This window comes from Canis lupus, chromosome 36 (assembly GCF_048164855.1).
Source record: "Canis lupus baileyi chromosome 36, mCanLup2.hap1, whole genome shotgun sequence".
Taxonomy (NCBI): Eukaryota; Metazoa; Chordata; class Mammalia; order Carnivora; family Canidae; genus Canis; species Canis lupus.
In genome coordinates, this window is record NC_132873.1 from 2,970,248 (window position 1) to 2,996,101 (window position 25,854).

At 41.9% G+C, this 25,854-nt stretch overlaps 1 long non-coding RNA gene across 1 annotated transcript in view; it reads left to right on the forward strand.

Moving 5' to 3' along the window:
- LOC140625872 (uncharacterized) overlaps window positions 1–9,423 on the forward strand; it is a 30,813-nt gene extending 21,390 nt beyond the window's left edge. The window contains exons 3-4 of the long non-coding RNA XR_012025147.1: window positions 8,293–8,417; window positions 9,229–9,423. This is a non-coding gene — a long non-coding RNA (uncharacterized lncRNA). The remainder of the gene's footprint in view (window positions 1–8,292; window positions 8,418–9,228) is intronic.
- The last annotated feature ends 16,431 nt before the right edge of the window (window positions 9,424–25,854 follow it).

Sequence of the window (25,854 nt, forward strand, 5' to 3'; positions counted from 1 at the left end):
TTATTTTTCTTCCACTCCCAAGCAGAAATATGGGCTCTGAAACTAAGCTGGGTTTATTGATGAAAATGAAAGAAAGTTATATTTAGCACTCCCCAATTTGTGACTGTTACATTTAAAAACCCTTATATGGGTCTAGTCTAATTTTTATTTATTATGAATAAAATTGTCATTTTTGCCCAGAACCAAAATTAGATTGTAGAGGAGGTCACTTATGTCTGTGAATATCATCCTTCCCTTCTACTCATCACAAGCAAGTAAAGAGAAAGGAGGGCTTTAGGTGTGCCCTAAGTGAATGTGGGTCCCAAGTAGAGGCTGTTGGCATGAGGAAGCTGGACTTGAAGAAGACTAACTACATCTGGGGCATCCTTTTTTTAAAAAAAGATTTTATTTCACAACCTGAGCCAAAGGCAGATGCTCAACCACTGAGCACCCCAGTGCCCAGTGCGGGGCATCTTATATATGACTAGTTAAAGGTACATATTTGACCTTCCCTGTGTGGTCCTAAGTTAGAAGCTGGGGCAAAAATTAGAGAAAATATTGGTTACTAAATCAAGCCCTAGCTGTTTGGGGGTGATTCTTACAGGGATTATTGTTTGGTCTCCTGGAATACACTCTTCGGATAGTAGTTGACTTCTTGGATTGCTTACAGAAGACAGGCTGTCTTCTTGGGCTGCTTGCTGCAGGTTGCCACAGTTTTATTTTCATATATAATTTGGCCATTGTCTGTATACTCATTCTTTCAAGTATATTTGATCAGTTTTTCTGCTCCTCAACACAAAACGGGCAGTTTCTATGTGTACATTTCTAAGTGACAAATGGGGCTTCCAAGCACATTTTCCCCAAAGAGCCAATGAATGATAGCTATCTTTTAATTATCATCAATATATGCCAGCTGAGCCTGATGGATGTAGCCTCTCATTCTGTCCTCACAATGACCCTACAAGATAGATGCTGTTACTGCTCCCATCTTATAGATGAGAAGACTGAGACACAGAGGAGTTAAGAAACTTGCCCATAGTCCTCTAAATTGGAAATGGAGGAGTAGGGATTTTTGCTAAGTCTTTCGGTTTTAAACAGTGTATTATTGTCTCTGTACTACTGTTTCCCTAATAGCAGTGAATAGCAGTTCCTTTCTTATAAAGTCAGAGTATGGCTCTAGCCACCCACGCTACTGCAGGGGTGAGAAACAGGGCCAGAATCAGTAGGGACTCTGAAGACAGAAAAATGGATGGCTCCCTCAGGAGTATAAATGTCAAGTACAAGCATGAGGGGGCTTTGGTGGAGGGCACAGACATTCTGCAAAAACAGATCATACCTAAGTTCAGCTCTTCATGGTCAAAGGCAGCTTTTTTTTTTTTAAAATCCCTGACATATCTGTGTTGTGAATTAGAACATGTGTGTTACCAGTTTTAGATGCCACATATATGTCCGTAACATGCCTGCCTTCCCCATGCCTTTGGCTCACTGAGTTAGCCCTGTACACTGCTACTTACCACCACTTTATACTTTTTTGGTTTAAAATTATTTCTTGGCTTTCCGAGCATGGGAAGGGGCTGCCTGAACGCAAGCCTTTGCACACAGTGGGTGTTCAATACATTTGGCTGGTGTACTAAGAAAAAAAAAAAAAAGAAAGAAAGAAAAACATTGCCAGAAAGACAACTCCCTGGGGTCTGGGGAACTAAATTATAATTTAAGTCAATAATTTGCCCTTAAAGAGTATTTTTTATACATTTGTAGCATGAGAAATAGAATAATACAAATTCTCTTTAGGTATCATACATAATATTGTTTCCAAATGATTTCTTTTTTTTTTCCTTACAATGAAAATTCTAACACTGTTGAGATGATATAAATGCATTGGTTACTTTAGAGTAATCTCAAAAATGTCCATCAAATTTTCTCAAGAATTTTATCAATCTCTATTTATCTTAAAGCAGTGCTCGTACTATTAGGGTATGAGTATATAATACGGTTTTGATGTCCCTGTTACATTATGGTCATAACAGTCCTTAATGTTAATGACAGGTGGGTTTATCACTCCAGTATAACTAGGTGAGGCACTGGGGAAGCTTCATTAAGCCTTATAAGGCAATGGTGTCCTCTTTCATAAATGACCACGCCTGTGTACTAAGTAGTGTGATCCTCAAAGTTCTCATTGGAATCAAATTCTTAACTCAGTTCTGGAAATATCACTGATTGATTGGGGTATCCTGATATGGGATGACGGAATTGGTGAGATTTTGGGTGTTTCTCTGAGCAACATTTTAATCTATAGATATGTGGTGTGTCTGGACCAGCAGCGAACCACTCCATATTGAGAAGGTAGTAAGAGTGTCTTTCTCAATGTGCCAATTGGCCTTTGTGACCCATCTTCAGTGGATGATGGAGTCTCACTCGCTTATTTGTTCTTTTTTTATGACAATTTTCCAAGGACCACCCTAGAGAGAGGTGCTCATTTGCCATTCAAGACACCCCTCCTGAGCCTGGCTAAGGCAGTCATCATGAATGCAAGTACCTGAGCTTATTCCTCATGTTGGATGCTGTGCGGGCTGTTCTGCTCCAGGGCTTCCAAAGCTGGCTCGGGCCACCTGCACATCAGACACTTGATCCTTTCTCATTTTAATCCCTATCCATACAGGTCCAGCTTTTTGAGTTTGTTTCCCAACCCATTCTCAGTTCCTGGCTCTTTATCTAAATTTGGCATTTAGACTTTCTCCAACAGGCTTGGCTGTTCCCCTTGCTTTCATTGTGCTAGAACATATAATAGAAAACCCATCTTTCACTCTGCAACCATAGAAACCAGTCCTAATGCTAGCCATTTAATAGCTGTGTCAACAGGAGCAGCCCCAGAAGTGTGGGAGAGGGGAGTACATAGAGCCTGTGGGTCAAATTGAAGTATAAAGGTCAAAGATAGTATTAAATTTCTATGGACAGCTCAGTGTGGAAAATTAAAATAAAATTAAAATAAAATAATAATAGTGTGATACTTATTTCCTTTAACTTAATTCCTTTAACTTAGTAGTTGTAGCTCTGAACTTTTAAAACCTGTGACTATGGGATCCCTGGGTGGCTCAGCAGGTTTAGCGCCTGCCTTCGGCCCGGGGCGTGATCCTTGAGTCCCGGGATCGAGCCCCACATTGGGCTCCCTGCATGGAGCCTGCTTCTCCTTCTGCCTGTGTCTCTGCCTCTCGCTCTCCCTCTGTGTCTCTCGTGAATAGATAAAATCTTTAAAAAAAAAAAAAACAAACCTGTAACTAGCACTTTAATCATTGTGAGAAAGGGGATGAAGCATTTCTAGACTAATCTGCCACAAGAAGTCTTTTTCAAACCCTCTTGGAATTGACAGATTACAAAATGCCACCTTACCATGGCATCTCTATTCAATGACCAGAAGTTCATGTTGGTGAATGAGGGAAGAATCCATTTCTGATGGTTGACTCAGCACTCTGGTAATATTTTTAATATTTATTAAATTATTAATTTAATCTTTATTAAATATTATTAATATTATTTTTAATATTCAGTTTAATACACAGTTAGCAAAATTAGGCTCCATTCCATCACTTACACCTACTGCCTGTTGAAGATGGCTGCGTCATTAGCCTGACAAAGTTGAGCCAAGGGTCTCTGGGCTATGCTGAGCCATGCCAAGCCTTCCCCCTCCCCTCACCGGTGCCCTACTTCTTGAGAATTTAATTTTCAACTTAATAGAGGGACCAAGCATTCAAAAGAATTTTCTCTAGAATGGGTAATATTCGAGATTACACTGACTGTCTTAGGCCTGAGAGAACTGTTCATTTAAAGGGCGAGGATCTCAAAAGGACTAAATAAAGTAAAGAAGAATACAGAAATGCTTTATAAGGTGTAGATTTTACAGGCAGAAAGAATGAATGCACAAGTTGATTGGGCATCACCATTATGTAAATCCTGCTGGGGCTCCAAGGTTCTGCTCAACTCTTCTATGAAGACGCTTACTATGGGTCCCAGCACCCAGCACCGTGGGTCCAGCACCTCTCTCACTCTGCGGCCCTACAGAACCATGACTGGATATTTCACATGCATAACCCGGCACGTGGCATGGGAATTTTCTCTCAAACCCTTATCAGCAGGTGCCGTGTGTCCCCACAAAATAGGCACCTGATGTTCCTTGATTAAGGGATCACGAAGAGATACATTTGTTGGGACAGGGAATTCCTAGACAGTCACATCTGATGCATTCACGTTTGTCCAGTCCACCTTACCTCTGGCTTTAGACATGCTGACAACAACATCCTAGGGTAGTTGTGAGCATCACATTTGCAGACAATGTCTGTGGAAACGTATTGTGAACCATAAACAACACCCTGACTGCGAGTAATTAATGTGGCAGGGTAATGACGACAATCCCAAGTGGAATATGTGTGTAAGTCAAATTTAGATGATTCAGCAACATCAGTGAGGTTGAGCAGAATGTCTTTTCTCCAGACAAGAGGCAGCAAGGTGGATTTTCTGGGATTCAGAAAATCTAAGTTCGGCTTCTTGATTTGCTATTGGTTTTGTGTCTAGTCTGAGCTTGATGTTTCTTCTCCTGTGAAATTAGGTAGCTGGGCAGATTGATTTCTAAATTATCCTCTGATTCTATAAGCAAAGTGTTGTAAGATTTAGCATCCGATCATTTCATTTGCATAAAGGGTGGCTGGACAAACAGAACATCTTATAGGGAATCCACTATTGTTTCTTTTCCCCCAGTTCATCGTTAATTAAAGATCATTGATCATTAATATGATCATTCTGATTCCAGTCTTGTTCTAGAAGGTTTATATAAGTAAACAAAATAAAAGCATTGGAGATAAAAAAAGATGCCAATTTCTCAAATTTAAGTACAATCCTTGATTCTGAAATTCTTGTGATACTGGATTCTATCTATTAACATAGATTATTCCAAAATTATTATGTTTTTGTTTTTGTTTTTGTTTTATCAGAGCCCTTGCTGGGAATATGGCTCTGGGGAAGAAAGATACTTGGCAATGGAACAGGAATTAACATTTCAGTGCAAGGAATCTTGATTAAATCTGAGCAGATATTGCATGAGTAAACTATGCAAAATCTTCTTGGTATAGGAGCTTAGGGGAACAATAACATTTCAGTCTGGGATGCTCAGAGAAAGCCATATGGGAGAGTTCGATATAAGTTAGGATGTATTAAAGAATGTAAAATGTACATTGAGTAGCAGATGCCAAGAATAATAGGACAAAGGTGAAAACATACAAAGGCTGTTTTCCCGAGAGCTAGTAAAGCAGCCAGAGTGCAGAAGGTCAGATACGGTGGTATTTGGAAGATAAGGCTTGAAACACAGGTTAGCCCTAACTGGGGATGACATTGAATGACACTGAATGGATGAACTTCAAAGAATTTTATCCTTTAGGCAAGAAGGAGTACATTCCAAACTTTTTAAAAACACAACAATGATTGTTTTTGTTTTATTTAAAAATATTTCCATCATTCATCAGGATGAGTTTAAAGAGGAGGCAATGACAACAGCAGAAAAATTAACATATTATTCCCAAAGTCCAGGTCTGCCTTGACAAACCCCTGAATTTCATGAATGGCAGTAGGAATGGGGGGGGGAAGGAAGAGAAGCAAAATATTGGGAAGAGAGACTTGTAGGCAGAAGCAACAAGTGAAGGCAACAAGGCAAATGCCTGTGAGGTTTGAGATCTGGGACACTGAGCAAATTAGTGGTATTTTTTATAAAGAAGAGAAAGTACAGAAGATCAAACACATTTTGAGGAGCCTAATAGGGTCTTCAGTATTTAAGATAATGAACTTGAGTAGTGGAAATAGAGTGCAGGTGGGGGTAAGTGCCAGGAGGGGGTCTTCTCTCACTGAGAGTAGGTATCCCAGTACGGGCATTCTGGGGGGTGGGGGGAGTAGGGGTGTAGTCAAACCTGCTTTGCATTTGGGAATGTGTGAACCTGGCCCTGAGGCAAAAGGGCTTGGATTTTGGGGTCAGACCCTCCAGGCTTTCTCTCTCAGCCCCACCACTTGCAGGCTACTTGACCTCAAGCAAATTACTTAACCACCTGAACCAAATTACTTAACCCGTCCAGTAAAAATAGCCAGTATTAGTGCACCACTATGAGGATTGAGTAAGTAAATCTCTGTAAAGTGTTTGGGACACTAAGCATTTTTTGGAAAGATTTTATTTATTTATTCACGAGAGACACAGAGAGAGAGAGGCAGAGACACAGGCAGAAGGAGAAGCAGGCTTCCTGCGAGGAGTCCAATGGGGGACTCAGTCCCAGGACCCCGGGGTTATACCCTGAGCCCAAGGCAGAGGCTCAACCGCTGAGCCACCCAGGTACCCCTAAACATTTTTAAATTAACTAAACATTTTTAAATTAACTTTTCTAAGACTTGATTTTCTCCAGTGTATAATTAGATTACAGTAGTATTTATTTATAGATCTACTGTGAGAGTTAAATATGAAAAAAGTACACAAAACTCCCAAGAAAATGACGAGTTGGTAGCAAGAGCTCACGTTTGAATGACCACTTAAGTCAATTATCCAATGATCGTCTACCAGGTGCCCACCACATGGCAGGCACTTTCCTAGAAGCTGGAGGTGACCTTGAGGGAAAGAGTGCAGGTGAGCCCAGCAATGTGATGTCATGTGAAAAAAGGAAGCAGATCCAGGCCTTTAAGAAGGAGGTGCATGGGCTTAGGGTGGTAAGGAAAAACGTCCCTGGAGAGGGGACATTTGGGCAGAATTTTAGCTGAATGCAGTGAGGGGAAGGCCAAGCAGTAACCTGCACGAGGGTGAGCCCAGACCCGACCTGGACGGGGAGGAGGAAGTTTGCAGACAGAGCCAACCTCGAGCATGTGGCATGTGCTGCCTTGGCTTTGTGGGCAGGTGCGTGTAGCCTGGAGGACCCTTGGGTGGGGAGGGAGGGGAGGGAGGGGAGGTCGGCTGAGGGCGGATCCCCAGAGCAGTGCAGGCCAGCAGAAGTAAAATGCCAGCTGTGTATGTAGTGCCCTTAAGGTTTCCAGTAGCTGCAATTTGGGAAATAATGAGAAACAGGTGAAATTAACCCAGTGTGGTCAACACATTATGTCAACACACAATCACTCTAAAAAATAGTAACCAGAAATGTATAATCTTTTGTCTTTCTTTCTTTCTTTCTTCCTTTTTTTTTTTTTTTTTTTGTACCAAACCTTTCAGACCTGGTAGGCCTTTTCCACTTAACATCTCAGAAGCAACTGAGGGGATTGAGGCAAATAGGAAGTTGTTGGAGGGTTAGAGAGTTGGGGGAAAACGTGTGTGTGTGGCCCAGGGGGAGGGATGGAGATATGACTTGATTTTGTCTTTAAATTTGTCACTCAATAGATGACTACCAAGTATTAATCTTACTTCTCACACTCGGCTAAACAAAAACTATCTCCTAGGCTTACTTCTTTAAAATCGTGTTAAACCCAGTTGCAAACTCTTTTTTGCTAGGGGAATGAGAAATTTATTCCCCAACATTTTTCTAATTCCACTTCCTTTTTTTCTTTTTCTTCTTTCCACATTTTTAACTCATGAATTCAGTGTTTCTTTGGTTGTTGGAATAGGGCAGGTCGTGCAGTGCCAAAGCATCGGAGTCCATTTCAAGTACCAGCCTAGTCTGGTTGTTACTGAGATACCCATCTCCAGGGCCCAGGCATTCCCAGGAATCTGTGGCTTCCATGCCTTAGAGGGCACAGTACATGGCAGAGAAGGAGCCTGGTGTCTGGTGCCCTGCCTGCCTACTGCCCTTGTAGGGTCCTGTCACACTTCACAAGTAGTTCTTAATTTTATGAGAGACACTGATTTTCCTCCCCTTTATAGGCCTGGACACAAGTGTTACCCATTTCTCTTTCCTTCTCCCCTCCCCAAAGAATACCTAGAATGATCCTTTCAATCACTCAGATTTCAAAAGAGACAAAAAGAAGGGTTGTCTTCTGCAGCTCTTGCTCCCCCACCGCCACCCCGACCCCCACCTCTTGAATCTCTGAAGCAAAGAATTTGAATGGGCTTGACTACCTGCTCAGAACAAACGAATGAGAAATACAGGGAACAAATGCAAATTAGCACCTCCATGAATTACCTGCCACAGTAGCTCTTATTATGGTGCAGAAGACCTTTAATTGGTGACTGAATATTTCTAAAATCTCTGAACTGGATAGATTCACATCAACCAGAAGTGTGATGTACGTGTGGCTCTGCAAAAGCATAAAAAGCAAAGAAGTGATTGCTAGATGATTTATTCATTTCTGACTTTCTTCACATTTCAGCCTTGCTCCTCAAAGTGAGATCCTTGAACCAGCAACTTTGGCAGTCTCTCAGAGGGAGAAATGCAGCATCCCAGGTACCTCCACAGTTCTAGGAATCAGAAGCCAAGTTGTAACAAGATCCCCAGGTGAGCAATGTGCACACTCAAGTGTGAGAAGCCCTGATCTAAGACACAGGGACTCTAATTTGGAGCTTAGATTTGTTGTCAGCCAGTGGCTCTTCCTGATAAATTAAGCCATCAAAAGTAATAACCAGGTGCCTATAATGTGTAAGGTGCTGAGCCTGGGGACTGCAGGGATGCATAACAGTGAAAGACAGTCTTTGCCTTCGAGGAGCTCATGGTCTCATTGGCAAGATAAGATGCAAACACGTGAAAAGTGAGTACGTATCTAGCAGAGCACAGACGATAGAACGTCAACAGGAGTTTATAATCGCTAGGTGTTTAGGGGATAGAGAGGATTCCAGCCAAGTTTGAAATGTGGGAAGGATTCATTGTTCCAAATTATAGAACTTTATTCTCTTTGCATTTAAGGTCACTGGGAGAAAAAAAAAATCCCCCCCCCCCCCCATGAAGAATTACAAGCCAGAGGCAGACCACACTTCTGAGAAAAGCGATAGTGTCTTTTTTTATATACAAACATAAGCATGCGGGGTAGAAAGACTCCATAAGGTGACAGTTTACTTCCAGATTTCTCTTTTCCTTGAGGCATGTTTGGTAGCAGAGTGCTGAAGAGAAATAGCATACAACATATTCTTATAAGTAGCAGCTGGTGTCCTTGCAAATGGGGGTGGGAGGTGGAGGGGGAGGAATGTCTCAAACATTAGACCACACCTATGGTTTCCAACCAACGTGTGTAGTTTGCAGGGATGCAAATCGAAAGTTCCATGACTATACATATGTATTCTTTGTAAGCTAAAATCTTTACTTACCTCAACAGAAAAATCCTGAGAGGAATGCACGGCATGCTTCCTCCTGATGAGCTTGTTCAAGATGTGCAAGGGATAAGAGGTATTTGGTGACCATGGTAAGGGCCCCAAGGTTGGATCTACACAGTGAACCAGAAAAAAAAGATGCTATGGTTTGTCTCCACTTATAATCTCATTCTTCTTCAGTATTAATAAAACTTAATGGAAAGCCCTACCTTTCGTTGAACTCATTATTTTAGCATTTTAATGATAATTCTTTATGATTTATAGGGCCCATGTTGCCCATAATGCACAATTAGAGGTAGCATGTCCTTTCTAGGGTCAATGGCTCTACACAACTTTTGTAAATATGGCTGGTGTGTTATACTTTTATTATCTGATTAGCTTTGGCAATCAGGAATTTAAGTCATAATTGAATCATGTCAAGTACATTTACATTGCACATGAATCCAAGAAAAGAATGTGATGAGTACACCATAGGTTTAATTCAGGGTTATCTAATTGTTTTATCCTAAAATATAGCTCCTCTCATCTTGCTGAACCCACACACTAAATTAGAGACTTCTGGCTGCCAGAATTCATTTGTGTTCTTGGATTTTCACTTTGAAAACTTCCAAAGGAGACCAGGAATCCTGCTGATAGCAGAGTAAGCCTCAGCTATGAAAGTCAAACTGGTAATAAATATGAAGAAAACCTTAATCAGTTTTAATGAATACAAATAGCATAATGCCTGGATCAGGGGAGTCCGGGGAAATGTTCAGCATGGTCGTGGGTGGAATTCAACAATTTTTTAAAAGAGAGACTGTTGGAGAAAAGGGCCTCTGATTATGGTAAACAGTAATGGTGGAGGATTTATTCATGCTTATAGAATACGTCTTTCAAGGCTTAGGCTTTTTATAAAAAATATATATATATATACCTTCTCTATTCAAGACAGCATGAACTTCCATTGAGCTGTGGAGTGAGTAATTGTCGGTGGGAAAGAACTGCAAACTGAGCTCTATCCCAGAGGCCAGGCCAAGCAGATGAGAGAAGCCGAGAGTACACTGGTTAGGCAGGTTCTTGACTCAGGCTTCCTGGACTCAGATCCTGATTTTTCCAGTTTGTTCCAACACGAGAAGAAAGCCTAGCCGTGTTGGATTCACTGAAAAGCAATATGTTTTCTCTGATCCACCAGGCAAGTTACTTTGTGTCTCTGTGACCCTCCTTGCCTATCTGTTAGAGGAGAATGTAATAATTCTGTGCATATTAGAAGAGTATCTATATAGTGTATAAAAATATATACACCTAGGTAAATAGATATGAATATAGTTATCACATATAAATATAAGTATAAATATCTTAGAAGGACTAGCATATATACTACAAACATTGGTATTTGTTCTTATTGATGTGGTTGTAATAATAATAATTATTATTATTATCATTATCAGTGTTGAGCTGTAACTGAACTGGCATTAAAGGAAAACAACTCAACAGCATGACCCCATGAAATACAACTGTTTCTACATCTCTAAGTTTCCTTAGAGTGTTAAAAAATATGGAATAATGGCTTCCAATGGGGACCTTGAACTGCCCATGGATTAGAAATGCAAAGGCTTAGCCAGAGGGTGAAATGGCAGTGCTATAGATATTTGACGAAGGTCCCAGAGAACATGATGCCTACACTGAGCTCTGAAGGATGAGGAGAAGTTAGTTAAGCAAAAGGAGACAGAGGGCATGTGCAAAAGTCCAAGGGCAAAGGAAGGTGTTGTTATTTTAGCGAGTGTAAGTAGTTGAATTTCACTGGAAATGGCAGCAGGCTAGGTACAAGTGTGGTGGGAGAAGAGCATGCAAAGTGCAGAGAGAATGTGAATGGCTCCCATGTCATGCAAAGGACTTTACACTCTTCCCCAGGACAATGGGAAGCAGGTGAACAATTTTACACGGGGAAGTAAGAAGGAACCATGATACACTCTGTGCTCTTGAGCAATCATTCTGGCCGCAATGTGGTAAATGGTTTGAGGAATATTAATACTGGAGGATGATGGTCTATTTAGAAGACCCCTATTATAATTTAGACAGCAGACGTTGGTACCTTAAAATCAACACGGTGGAGTGTCGTCGTATGTTTACTTGAATTCAATTAGATGCTCTAAGTGACAAGGTGAGAGATGGGAATTGGAGAAAGCAGAAGATGTAGAGAAATACCATTTTAAGTAATACCGACAACTCCACTCCACTGCTGGGAATGTGTGTCCCAGAGAGAGCCCAGACATTTCATCGTGTGAAATGTCATTCTAGGGTTCAAATATGGATGCATTTTTATCCAATATGGCCCTGAACTACAAACCAACATCTTCATCTAGAGCTCAGCTGAAGAAATAGCAATGTGTTCTGACACTAGAGAGAAAATTGTGTTCCATTTGCTGAGAAGCAGTAGGTCTGTCTCCACTGAGGAATCTTCCTGAGGAATTCTTAAGGGTAGTCATAACTACACAACTCACAGCTATCCTCAACTCTTTTTTTAAAGATTTTATTTATTTATTCATGAGAGACACACAGAGAGAAGCAGAGACATAGGTAGAGGGAGAATCAGACTCCTTGTGAGGAGCCCGATGAGAGACTCAATCCCAGGACCCCAGGATCACACCCTGAGCTGAAGGCAGATGCTCAACCAGGTACTCCTAGCCTCAACTCTTTAGAGCCTAATCCTTACATGAGGTGTGACTTCTCTGCAGTGACAATGAGAACAGAAAAAAGTAGGAAGACTGGACAGGTATTTAGTGGGTGGAACTGACAATACCTTGTGGTAGCTTGAATGGGGGGGTAGGTACAAGAGGTCAGGAGGAGTCAAGGTTGGTGCCTGGGGTTCCAATTTGACAACAGGGCCCAACCCTTACCTTCCATTTCCCAATAGTACAAAAAGAAAGTAGGGAGCCATCCCGCCACGCTGCTGAATTCTGGACTTTATAGGGACAACTTGGGTTCGCGCTTGAAGCATAATAGCAGGAGAATCATGCTTGCCCTTGTATCCTCTCTCTTAACGTTTATACAGTGATAGGTTCAGATTTAAAGAAATGTGAAAGACAGACAGAATTGAAAAGCTGTGGCCAGATTTCTCCAATGGTTAAAAAGGAGTCTGTGGAATTCCCAGAAATTAAGATTCCCAGACCCTATAATCTACCCAATAGGTTCAAAGCAAGTAAACTCCCTGGAGCTAGAAGAAATATAGTTGCCATCTGACAGGTGAATAAGCAGTGTGGCAATGAAAGGAAGAAAACGAGGGATTAGTCTAAACTCTGGGGAGGTAAATAATTTCCAGGGTTGACAGACAGTCAAAGGCAATCCAGGAAGACAGATGAGCCAAGTCCAGTAAATTGTAGTGTAATCCTCGTGCCAGAGGCTGCTCTGACATGACTGACTGGTATATATCCTAGGAATTTATAACCTTTTTTTTTTTTTTTTTTTTTTGGCTAGAGCCTCCATCCAGAAACCTGCCTAAATGCACACATACTAGCTCCTAGAGAGGATGAGTGGAGGAGGAAATTGGAAGGGTGATTAGGGGGATATATATGTCTGGGTTCTCTAGAGAAACAGAAACAACACGAGAAGTGATTTATTATAAGGAATTAGCTCACATGGTTATGGGGGCTGAGAAGTCCCAAGATTTACAGTCCGCAAGCTGGAGACCCAGGAGAGCCACCGGTATAGGTCCAGTCTGAATCTGAGTCTGAAGGCAGGAGAGGACAGCTTGTCTTCAGTTTGAGCACCATCAAGCAGAAAGAGAAAAATTCTCTCTCAGTCCGCCATATTGGTTCTGTTCAGGTCTTCACTAGGTTAGATGAGGCTCCACCTCATTAGATTAGAACAACGTTCTACGGCTTCCAGTGTTAATTTCATCTAGAAATACATTCGTTGACAAGAATGCTTCACTAAATCTCTGGGTCCTCTGTGGTCAAGGTGACGTGTAAAATTAATCATCACGGGGCTTCAGGTCTCCCCACTCTCAATTTAAATAGAACACCTCTGGTTGGATCCCCTCCCCAACCCACACCCCCACACCCCCACCCCCTGCCCGGTTGGAATCTGACTTGAAGAAAGGGCACTGGCTAAAAAGGAAAATCTGTAGGACAAGTCTAGAGCTCAGATCACCAAGGCACTGACGAGAGTTCATGTGTCACTTGCTTGTTTCCAGCCTCCTTGAGGCACCTACCGGTGGTGACCTTGTTCTCACGTACGATGGCCATTCCATGCAGTGCATTCAACCGGGCAATCCTTGCCTTGCATATTCCTTTGGGTTCCTTGGGTCCTGCACTGCATCTTTTCTGCATGACTTGAGGCTTCTTAAGGCAGCTTCTCCCCCAGAGGCATCAGTCCACCTCCTAGAGCAAATTTTGGTTGCACAATTTACCTTTCATTTGCACTGTATTATGGCATCAGCCCTTCTAACAGTCACCTAACTGTGAAGAAGGCTGTCGCAGCTAGAATCAGGGGCTTGCCTGTGGAGGGCAGTGGGGCTGCCCTAAGAACAAGATCTTCCTCTAGAGCTCCTGCTAGAGGCAGTAAGAGGAAACAGAATAGGATTTCAAGTCAAAAGACATGCACGAAAATCTTGGCCTGATTCTAATTTTCCCACCAGATTCTAATTCCCTTTTAGCATTTGGGGCACTTCTTATAAAACCTCCAGGCATTTAGGAAGGTAAATGGGAAAAACAACAGCAAATGTACGCTCCAGGAGGATAGTGTTTCACAGGGTAGGCATAGCCATCCAAAGAAATGGCGTTTTTAAAGAACACCATGAGGTAATCAAGTTTATATCACAAAGTAAATAAGTGCTAAATCAGATGTTACCATCGACCCTATTCCAGTAGAAGCCGGGGAGACCAGGCCCCCAAAGCTTTAGGCCAAAGCTGCAGAAGAAATATGAGGAAAAAGACAGCATGCAGAAACTTAACTTTTCCAGGGGTGTGGGGAGTGACTGCCATCGATCCCTTCTAATGGTAAGTTTCTGTGGCTCTTCTGAACACCACTGAGTTCGGTTATTAGGGTTTGCCAGAAAAGGGGAGGTAATTAGAAAAAGGACAGGACTTTCTTGGGGCACCTGGGTGGCTAGGTTGGTTAAGCATCTGCCTTCGGTTTAGGTCAGGGTCCTGGGATGTAGCCTGGCCTTGCATCGGAGCAGCCTGCTTCTCCCTCTCCTGCCTGCTGCTCCCCCTGTGCTCTCTCTCAAATAAATAAATAAAATATTTGAAAAGAAAAAGGTCAGAACTTCCTAATCCCATCAAGGCGGATGCTCTTGTAAAAAACAGTAACTGCTGAGCTGGACAGAATGGCTCCCCTGGACAGAAGGCATAGCCAGAGGCTGGATCTGTTCCAGGCCTGCCACCAGACGGCTTCCTACCAAGGTCAAGTTTTATTATTTTATTTTATTTTATTTTATTATTTTATTTTATTTTGTTTTATTTTATTTTATTTTATTTTTACATAGCTTCGATCTTTTTTTTTATATAAATTTATTTTTTATTGGTGTTCAATTTGCCAACATATAGAAAAACACCCAGTGCTCATCCCGTCAAGTGCCCACCCAAGGTAAAGTTTTAAATCACTGCATCCGAGTTGGGAAGGGCAGCCCCGGGAGCCCAGGCCTTGCTGACCCCTGCCTGGTGGCCCAGGAGTGCACCTTGGGAACAGCCGTCCCCGAGGGAGGCAGGAGCCCTGTCCCTGTCCGGGGGACCGCGTCCCTGTTTGGGCTGGGGCTTGGGCGCAGGCTGCCCTGCTCTGCGGAGCTGTGTGTGTCGTCCCCGGGGACGGGACACCGCGGCCCCGGGGACAGACTCTGCTCCACCCAGTGCCTGTGCATCACGTCTCTCCCGGGGCCCTGCCACCTGCCATGTGTGCGGCCCTGCAGGTGCAACAGGTGCCCTTGTTCACGGTCCCCACGCTCTTTCCAGCAGCGGAGCTGATCCCACAGGGTCTAAGGACTGGTCTGGACCAACCGCCAAGGGAAAGCACTGTGGGGTGTGCAGGCGGCGAGCTCCCCCGGGTCCGCGGGCCCATCCAATCCCCCGATGCTGGGGGCAGTGCTGGCCACGGGGCTCCACAACTTGGGGCCTCTCATTCTCTGTAGTGACACCATATCACGCTGTTAGTGTGAACTGCATTGTAATGTGATGGAATGAATATGCACAGGCCTTGGCCTGGGTTTGTTGGAGGAGGAGGGAAGGCCCAGGAAGGGCGAGGCAGAAGGAGAGAGCACGGACACCACAGTCTGCTGGGCACCCGTGTCCCCTGCCCTGCTGTGACCTGGACTCTGAGGCCAAGGGAGAGCCAGAGGTCAGCTGGTGAGACCTGCTGATGGGCCCTAAAAATGCACCTCCACATTGTCCCCCGGGTCGGGGAGGCCGCGCCAGAGGATTCACCGAAGGGTCTCCACCTGCCACAGGTGAGGTAAGGGCTCCCTGTGCCACCTGCTGCCGGAGACACCGAGCAACTCCGCAAGAGAGGAGTCCCTTGCTGCTGCACGGCCCGAGTGAAAGAACTTAGGCAGGTCGCAGAGCTGTCTGATTCACAAAGAAATTTGGAAAACACCAAAAAAGACAAAGGTTTTAATCAGAACCACCCATTTTCTCACCACCAGAGAAAAGCCACTGGGTAACGTCCTAACATCGTTCTAACTAGACACGGGGGTGTTATTTTTTTTTTTTTCCTAATCTCACATTTCATAGCTTCTTTTTTCACTGAACAGTTTTCTAACTCCAATATATATTTTCATGTTGAGAAATACTCCTCTTGGCACTTTTTTATATGGTTGAACAGCATCCCACTCTGCAGAAGTGCTAAATAACATCTCCAATTGACATCTTTTTCTCATGGTTGGTTGTTTAGACTGTTCCCGATCTTCTGGCATTAAAACAAACCAACTCCTGCCTCATTGTACACGTGTTCAGTCATTTTTTTAGCATTAACCCACAGAAGTGAAACTCCTAGGTCAAAAGCATAAAGTATATGCATCTTAAGGCTTTTTGTACCAATTAGCCTCCAGAAAAGTTGTAACTATCCCCCACGCGTGTGTAAAAATCTCCATACTCGCCCCATCTGAGGCTATTATTATTTCTGGCTTCTGGCAATCTAATATACAACTATCTTTTACAATTAATTATTGTAAAATATTTTGCATTCTTTTAATTTAACTCATGTACCTCTATCTCTAGTGAATTCGAAAATTTTTTACCAGTTTGTTGACAATTTTTATGTTTATCTTTGTGAATTGTTTCTTCACATTATTTGCTAATTTTTTTCTGTCCAGGGCTTTATCTATTTTTAATTAACTTTATTCAAAAAATAAAATATATATCCAGCCAAAATATGGAAGCAACCTAAGCATCCATTGATAGATGAGTGAATAAAGATGTTATGGCACGTCTACACAGCGGAATGTTACTCAGTCCTAAGAAAGAATGAAATCTTGCCATTTGTGACAACATGGATGGGCGTAGAGTGGAATAAGGGACATAAGCCTGACAGAGAAAGACAAATACCATATGATTTCAATCTCACTTACATGTGGGATCTAAAAAAACAAAAACAAACAACAACCAAAGAGAGAAACAGACTCATGAATATAGAGAACAAACTGGTGATAGCCAAAGGGGAAAGAGTGGTGGGTTGAACAACATGGGTGAAGGGAATTAAGAGGTACAAACTTCTAGTTATAAAACAGTTAAGTCACAGGACTGAAAAGTATTGCATAGAGAATACAGCCAGTAATCATACTGCAATCATGGTGAGCATTTTGTAACGTATATAATTGGTGAATCATTATGTTGTACGGGCAAAACTAATTTAATATTATATGTCAAGTATGTTTCAAGTAAAAATTGTTAAATAAATAAATATATTGCTATATTCAAATTTCTCTTACTTACTTTTTAGTGGGGCTTTTTGACATTTAAATTTAACTTTTTATGTAGTTGAGTCTATCTGAGGTACTTTATCTCAGGTACTCAAGCCCTTGCTTCAGAACTAAGCTTATTTATGATGATGCATGATCTGTGATGTGATGTCCTACAGCTAGTAAGTAAGACAACTGAGATTGGAACTGAGTTCTGATACCTAAATTTTCCATTTTCAAAACCCCTATCAGTCTTTCTTAATTATACCTACCATGACCCAAAATTTATGACTGATCTTTAGTAAAACGTTATCATAATGAGATTATGGTATCTTTGTTGATTGCAAACTACTCTATTGAGCTAATATATGGATGGATGATGGGTGAGCCTACCCTTTCCACACAACCTCCCATTCTCAGCTTTTGTGCCATAAAATACAAAATAAGAAGGAAGAAAACTTGATACAAACACAAAAGAATCCATATATTGACTTCACATTTATTTATGGTAAAATAAATATACCATCCAGGTTAATCATGTCTTAAAAAAAAACTCACAAACCGTGAATAGTGTAAATGGAAGGTCTGACAATAACACGAGAAACAAGAGATGTAGAAAAATCACATTATCTAGATAAGGTGTTACTTCAGTAAATGGACTATCTGGCTCTGAAACAGAATATTTTTATAATGAGAAAAAAAAATGGCCAACACAGGGTAAGAATAATGACGAATCAGAAAAAAAATAGGACATTAATACAAAGAGTGGAGACATTGTCAAGAAGATATATCACAAGAAAGAAGACATTCACCCTGCAGCGTTAGAGAGACACGAATGACAGGTTCCTTTATGATACCCTCTCACCTGAATTACATATTGCACAAACCCTTACTGGTCCCAACTAAGTGCCGTGACTGAGATACTGGGGCTTAAAGCATCAGAGATGATGTGAGCCTTTCCACAGGGAAATAAAATCTAGTGAGAGAGACAGGTGGTAAAATAATCGTCATACAGAGCTGAATGAGAAAACCAACAAGGAAATAAACAGCACAACATGGAGAGGCTATGAAACGTGTAGTTGGGTGGGTGAACCAGGGAAAGTTTAGTTGAGTAGGTGGTATTGAACCCGAGGCTTGAGAAATGGAAGGATTTTGATAGAAAGAAAAATTATTCTACACTGAAGGCGAAAGCATGTGAAAATGCATCAACACTTTTGTTTAAGGTCTGTTGAATAGTTTAATGTGAGTGTAACAGAAGGTACATAGAGGCATACAATAGGAAATGGAGCCAAATAAAATTTAGTGATGTCTCTTTTGAGTGCATGTGATAGAAATCCAAATTAAACTAGTGTTAGCAAACAGAAGTCAATGAAAGAATACCAGGTAGGGTAGTTTATTTCAGGAATTGCCCAAATAACAGAGAGTTCATGGGGGATCTGTAAGCCTCAGGAACAATGAGAAACCATTCCATAAACATCATGGCCACCTCCATTCTCTTTTCTTTCCTCCCAGAATGGTGGCCTTATACCTCTCTGATTGGCATGGATGCAGTGACCCACATAGTCGTGAGTTTTACATGCTATAACTTTGGGCTTGTTGACTCAGCTTGGGTCAGGCACCCAACCCAATCAAGTTGCTCAGAGGCAGGGAAAGACACCTCGTCCAAGAAGAAGGGATGTGTTGGGGGGATGTGGAGCTATAGAGAGTTGCCCAGATTTCTCCTGCAAAAAGATAATGGCAACACTATAATTAGTTGTGGGTATCAATTGGTTTCCTTGGTGTTGTAGGCTCATTTAGATATCCTAGCTGCCAAATACCGAAGTTTGTCTTTCAGCCATTCTTTCAAGTGAAAAACAGTGGTTCGTGAAAAATGTGCCCCATTTAACTTGTAACCTAAATGGTCACATAAGGGCTTTTCCTTGAGGCGACCGTCATGCTTTGGGTAGGTAGCTGAAGTGCTGTATCCATACTCCCTATTTTATTATAGAAAATATTTTAAAAACACCTTTTCTTAGGGTCCCATTTAGTAAAATCAACAATTTTTACTGCTTCATCAAGGCCATTCCTGAATGCGACTGGCATATTTTTACTGCAAGTGTGGTCAGAGAAGAATTCAACGTTTGACACCATTGCCTTAATTCATCTGAGTTGCTAGCCATCTTAACCACCATTTGCTTTTGTACCACCATTGCAAATGTCAACGAAGTAAAAGAGGTGAACAACGTATGCTATTGTGGAAATAATTTTGACCATGATAACTTTCTGCGACACACTAATGGCATAAATGGTGTGGCATGGCTTTTATAAGGATAACTTGATGGCATCACTGAATCTGCAACCACAGACTGCCTCTACCACTGGTCCCAGGAGGAATTGTGGGCTCTGAAAGGAGGTTCCTCACAGGACACGATTCTCTCAACCTTCTCAGTTCTCTCTTCTCACAAATCCATCTAATAAACTTATCCACGTGAACAAAGGGGTTAAGACCAAGCATTCTGCAGTGCCCGGGTGGCTCAGATGGTTAAGTGACCAACTCTTGATTTCGGGTTAGGTCTTGATCTCAAGATCATGAGATTGAGCCCTGCAATGCGCTCTGCACTCAGTGGAGATGTCTGCTTGAGATTCTCTCTCTTCTTCTGCCCTTCCTCCCCTTGCTAGCTCGCCCACATGCATGTGTGCAAGCACCCTCTCAAATAAATAAGTAAATAAATAAATAAATCTCTCTGAAAGAAAGAAAGAAAGAATGAAGGAAAGAAAGAAAGAGAAAAAGAAAGAGACCAAGTGTTCTGAAGTCGACAATCTGGGCAATGCCATGTATAACTATAAGCATGGACGAATTAACTCCTCTGTTCCTGCTTCAGGTTGTGAATTTGTAAAATGGAGGCAATCAATAGGCTGTTTGGGGGACTCAAAGTGTTAAATCATATCAAGCGCTTAGAACTCTAACGAATGTTGTAAGCAATCAGGTAGTGTTACTTGTTGTGATTGATATTATTTAATAATTTACCCTGTTAGTGAAATTTGCATGTTAGCCAGGAATATCTTGTGTAATAGTGTTGAATGTCCAATGTGGAATTTTAAGCATAGTCAGCAAGCAGGTTGTTGGGGTTTTTTGGTTTTGTTTTGTTTTTGTTTTTCTTTCAGGGTCTTGTTTTGGGGGAAGGATAGAGGATTTAGAGCCCCTAAAGCCATCCACCTAGTTCTAATCACTCATATTAAATGACTGTGTTAATAAGCTCATTCCTAAATTCAGCCAATACTATACTCCCAGAGAATTCACAAGGAGGTAGTTATGCCTTTGTTCAGTTTTTATGCTTTACTAACATTGCTCTACTAAATTGTTCACCCAGCAATTTGCATATGGTCAAGGCCTGATAAGAGCATATAAACTATGGATCCTTAAAAAAGAAACATTCATTTGCAAGCAGACTGTTCCTTGGAAGAAAGAATTCTCCAGCAGCAGTATTTCCTGAATTTCACTGAAAAAAAAAAAAAAAAAAAAGAATAAAATTTCTCAAAAAAAAGAAAAGAAAACTTAAAATAACATGGGTCTTCTGGCTACAACTCCCAGCAGCACACAATTTGAAAAAGGCTATCACTCCCCAGCCCCTTTGGAGACCAAGAAAGCAGCTGTTGGGTTGTGTTAGAAAAATAAAGGCTTAAAAAAATGATTTCCCCACAAAAAGAAGTACAGGTTGTTGTGTGCATTCATATTAGTTTCTGCTCCAGCAGAAAATGGCTTGTATAATTGTATTTTGAGAACCCTCTTGTAGAGAGAGATTTATAGTTTTTTGCTTATAAAAACCTATTTCTATTTTAAAATATAGACTCTCGGCAAGTGTCACCCTGAAGAATTGGACCTACTAGACTATTTTGTTACATTTTAGGGGATAAAAAAGCATGCAGCAGTTACACTATTAAGCCTCAGCAATGGAGCTGCCACTCTGAACCTCATTACTCAAGACTCTCTTTAGTTCAATTATACACCTCTACAGCTAAGGAAGATAGATGGAGGTCATTTGGGAGCTGTAAACCACAATGCCTTGAATGCAGAACTATGTTCTTAAACTGATTTACACCTTGTTCTCTAGTGTTCTACAGCGGGGGCTTGGATGGAAATGCAATGCCATGATTGAAAAGGCTTTTTCTGGGTTTTAGCATCACAGTCCACGCCGGCTGGCAATTATTACCTCCATTAAACGGCAAGGGACAATGAATGTCGCCTTCATTCCTTCAGCGGTAGCAGCAAAACCAAACTCAACCCAAAGGGAAGTAGGGGTTCTTGGTCAGACTCTCCTTTGGGGAAGGAGGAATGACATTTATGTCTCTTGTAAGTTTTAACTTGATTGTATGCGTGGGTCCAGGGAGCAAGGGGTTGGGTAATTGAAAGGAGCAATTTGTTTTTCCAGCAGTGACAAAAATACTGTCATGCTGCTCTGATTTAGCTCACATACATCTCTCGGTGTGAAAGATGTAAAGTGTACTAAGAAAAGTTAATTAAACAAGGCAAATCCACATGCAACTTCTCGCAGCGAAGTGAAAGATTTTTATAAATTGAAGGTAAATGTGTTTAATTTCTTGTAGCTACTCTGCTTTCATGCCCTGATTTGACTTCTGGTAGCTTCTCCCCTCAGGACTGTGTGGCTACCCGGAATGTAAAAAATCCATTCGCAAAACAATTAGCAAAAAACAAGCAAAGCAAACAAAAAAACAGTGCCCATAAGAACGTCATGCTCTTGTTTCCCTTCACCTGACTGGACCTGAATAGGAGGATATCTCTAGAAATATGGTTTCCACTGCTCCACAGCTTATCTTGATGGCTCACCAGAAGCAAAACAATTCTAGATCTTTCAGTTATACAGGATTTCACTGGACATATATCCACAGTGCCAAAGTGTTTCATAAAAGTTCACTTCTGAATTACAAGCTATAAAAAACTTTATTGCCACTAATATATTTTCATTTGGAAAGGAATAGATCTTTCCAAGAACTTACTTGAGGCCAGTACAAAATCAATCCTGTTTCCCTCTCAGAAGAACATAATCATTGAATTCAAGTCCTATGCCAGGTCTTCTGTGACATATATTCTGTATGTAAGTTCATCTTAAGTTAGATTATTTTTTTTATGAGATGGTATTTAAGAAATTCCTTAGACTCCTAACAGCCTTAAAAACAGTGGACTTATGAAACATTTCATTAACATTTAAAGTTATCTCAGACATACTGCTGAGCTATAGAATGTGTTTTTAAGGGCTAAACATTTTATGGCCATCCTAATGGTGCCTTATAAAAGAGCCGAAACATTCTCGGGTTCTGTTCAGCCTTTGGATTCAAAATATCTTATGGAATCAGTCAAACCTGGAGTGAGAATTTTTTTCCCATTTTGCAAATATATTAGTTTTCCCTTTGAAATCATATCATTGTTATTTAAAAAAAAGGCCCTATTCATTACATCACTGAATACCTACTATGTGTTCCACACTATCAGAGCCTCCCTTGTTGGCCTCATTCTGTATCACACTCCTACACAGACCACGCTTCAGCTGGACTGGCCGTTCTGTTCCTCAGACGTGGCAAGCTTGCCCCATAGTGCCCTCTGCATGGTAGGCTTTTCTCCTAAGTATATGTAGAACTAGATGTGTCACCTTTGGGCTGAGCCCAAAGTCCCTCCAGATCTTTTCTATGACACCGCCCTTCTGGTCCAAGTCACTTCCCATCTCATTACCGTGTTTATTTGTATGTTACTTGATCACTATCTGAAATATTTTGGTTTATTTATTTATTGAAGATTTTATTTTTTTGTTCATGAGACACACAGAGAGAGAGAGGCAGAGACACAGGCAGAGGGAGAAGCAGGCTCCCTATGGGGAGTGGGAGGTGGAACTCAATCCCAGGAGCCTGTGATCACGCCCTGACCCAAAGGCGGACACTCAACTGCTGAGCCACCCAGGCACCCTGGTTTATTTTATTTATCCGTTTCTTACCACTTTAACATAAAATTCCTTATGTGAAAGAACCTTGTCTACTCAACTGCTGCCCAATCTCCACAGCTTGGAACGGCAGGCATGTGACAAACATGAGCCAGAATGGATGAATAGTAAGTTTCAGAAACCTTGGGAAACTCATAATTATTGAGAAGGTAAATACTAGCACGTAGCTAAAACAAAAACAAAAACATTGACAAATCAGTACAAGTAAACGTTGACATTGACACTTTCCATGAGGAATTGTAATATGGGAAAATAAGCTATGGAATAGTTCATTTAGGAGGGCGTGTTCCTGCAGTTAAAACAAAGAAAGCAATACATGCAAGGTATTATACATGTTAGCATGTAAACACAGTGAGATTCAACTCAACGCTTCACCTAGAAGTTACATGTCATCGACCCATCATGAAAGTCATCCTCTGTGTACCTGAAAGTAAAAGAAAACTGGGGTTTAGTGGGCATCGGTGATGTGCACTCTCCACAGCGAGCCAGGTCAGTACCTGGAGGAGGTCTTCAAGTGGAGATGGAAATCACAAAGGCCGAGTTTGAGGGGTGTGTGTGTGTGATTGTGTTCCATGAAGGCAGACGACGTAGCTGAAGCACAGTGAAGAGAAATAAAAAGGAGGGCAGCTCTGGTGGCCCAGTGGTTTAGCACCGCCTTCGGCCCGGGGTGTGATCCTGGACTCCCGGGATGGAGTCCCTGCATGGAGCCTGCTTCTCCCTCTGCCTGTGTCTCTGCCTCTCTCTCTTTCTGTGAGTCTGTCATGAATAAATAAATACAATCTTAAAAAAAAAAAAAAAAGGGAGTATGAAGAGGTTGTCAAGGAGCACATGGGGCTGATTCTCATAGCTCATCCTTGTTATGCTGAGTAGGATGGGAAACCACTGGGAGAGGTTTGAGGCTGGGTGTGATATTATCTGATTAATGAATCGCTCCTGTTGTTGTAACAAGACAGCAACATAACAACAAAAAAAGATAGGCTCTCAAACTTAATAGATAACAGAAGAGGACGGGAGATTCACTAATCAGTCGGATAAACACAAAGAGACCCAGATGGTTTTAGATGCAAACAGTTGCAAGGTTCTGACTGCCCATGAATAAATCCCTCAGCCCCCTTTTTTTTTCTAACACCAGCTAAAGCCCTGAAATGTCAAAAGACACACAAAAAAGAATATGAGTTCCTTTAATATGAGAAAACAAATTAATGGAGTGTGCCCAGACGGCTGCCGCATGGAGCAGGTGACTGGGGAGCCTTCAACGGAAGGAGCCCAGAAGCTGCTGTTACTACGGCTCAGGGAAAGGAAGCTGGGCTCCTTGGAGAGGCTCTGCCATTGTCATAGGAGTTTTATAGTCTCTTGTTCCTTCTTAGTGTTTTTGGAGACCCTGGTTCCGGGTGTGCCTTCTTGCTAGACTGCAAGTAACCAGAAACAACCTTGGTGCATTTAGTGTGTCTCGGAGCGCTTAAGATGGATCAAAACTCAGTCTCCGGGGTCACACTGCTGAGCATCCTTTCCCACCAGGAGACCTTCAGGCCTGTTTGAGTCTATTTCTGAAATAATTAAGTGTAATTGTAAAGGGCAGATGGTGCTGAAGGAATATAAATGATCGTGAATGGAAGAAATCAGACGTCCTCCAGGCCTTGCAGGCCATGTGGGGTATATTTAAAATAAAAGCAAGAAGTTAAGCATTCAAAAAAAAAAAAAAAAAGTGGGGGGTGGTGGTGCTCAGCGGCAGGAACAAAATTCATCTTGTTTGTGAAACACGATACCTGTGTCTCTTGTCACTGGTACTATCACCTGTTTATTTCAACAAATGAAACACCCCCTGCTGTCCTTCCTACCCCCACAGCCAAGGCATCACTGAATCTTGTATCACCTAATTCTCCCTCACATCCTCCATTCATTTTCATCTCCGCCTCTTCCCCTGCTCCCATCCTGGCCTGAAGTCCCCCACGTTTTGTGTGAACTACAGCTTTGCTCCCTAGCTGGTCTCCGACCTCCACTCCTGTCTGTCTGACTTCCATGCAGCAGGTAAGTGCACATTTTCCTTATGCAAATCTGATCGCATCTCCTCCTTTTCTTAAACCTTCTAATGCCTTCCTCTTAGTTTCAGATAAAACCCCAAACCTTGGTTCATAAGAAAATATGATCCACACAGTTGCCTGGCCTCGCTCCTGATTATCTCTTCAGCCGCATGTTATTCTACCTTTCCTCCTCCACCAGTGAATTCGAGCCACCCTGTTCCCCTTTCACTCAAATATACCAAACCCCCTTCCTCTGTAAGGTCCACCAAGGCTCTCTTCCCTGGGCTTAGAATAGTGTTTCTGTAACCTCTAACCCCACCCTACCTCTCCCCTTTTTATCTTGGTAATTTACATTCAAGGGTTGTGCCTGCATGCTTCCTCTCTCTTTCATGTCCTCTTTCTCTTAGTTCTCTTTGCTTCTTTTTAGAGAGAATGCATAGGTATCGATTCTTTGACATTTTTGAGACTTGCTTTGGGATGTATCATGTGTATTAAATTTTCAGATATGTTCCAAGTGGGCTTTTAAAAATGTGGATTCAGAGGCACCACAGGGCGTGATCCTGGGGTCCTGGGATTGAGTCCCACGTTGGGCTCCCCTCAGGGAACCTGCTTCTCCCTCTGCCTGTGTCCCTGCCTCTCTCTGTGAGTCTCTCTTGAACAAATAAATACAATCTTTTTTAAAAAATGTGTGTTCTCTGGGGCACCCAGGTGGCTCAGTCAGTTAAGCATCTGCCCTTAACTCAGGTCATGATC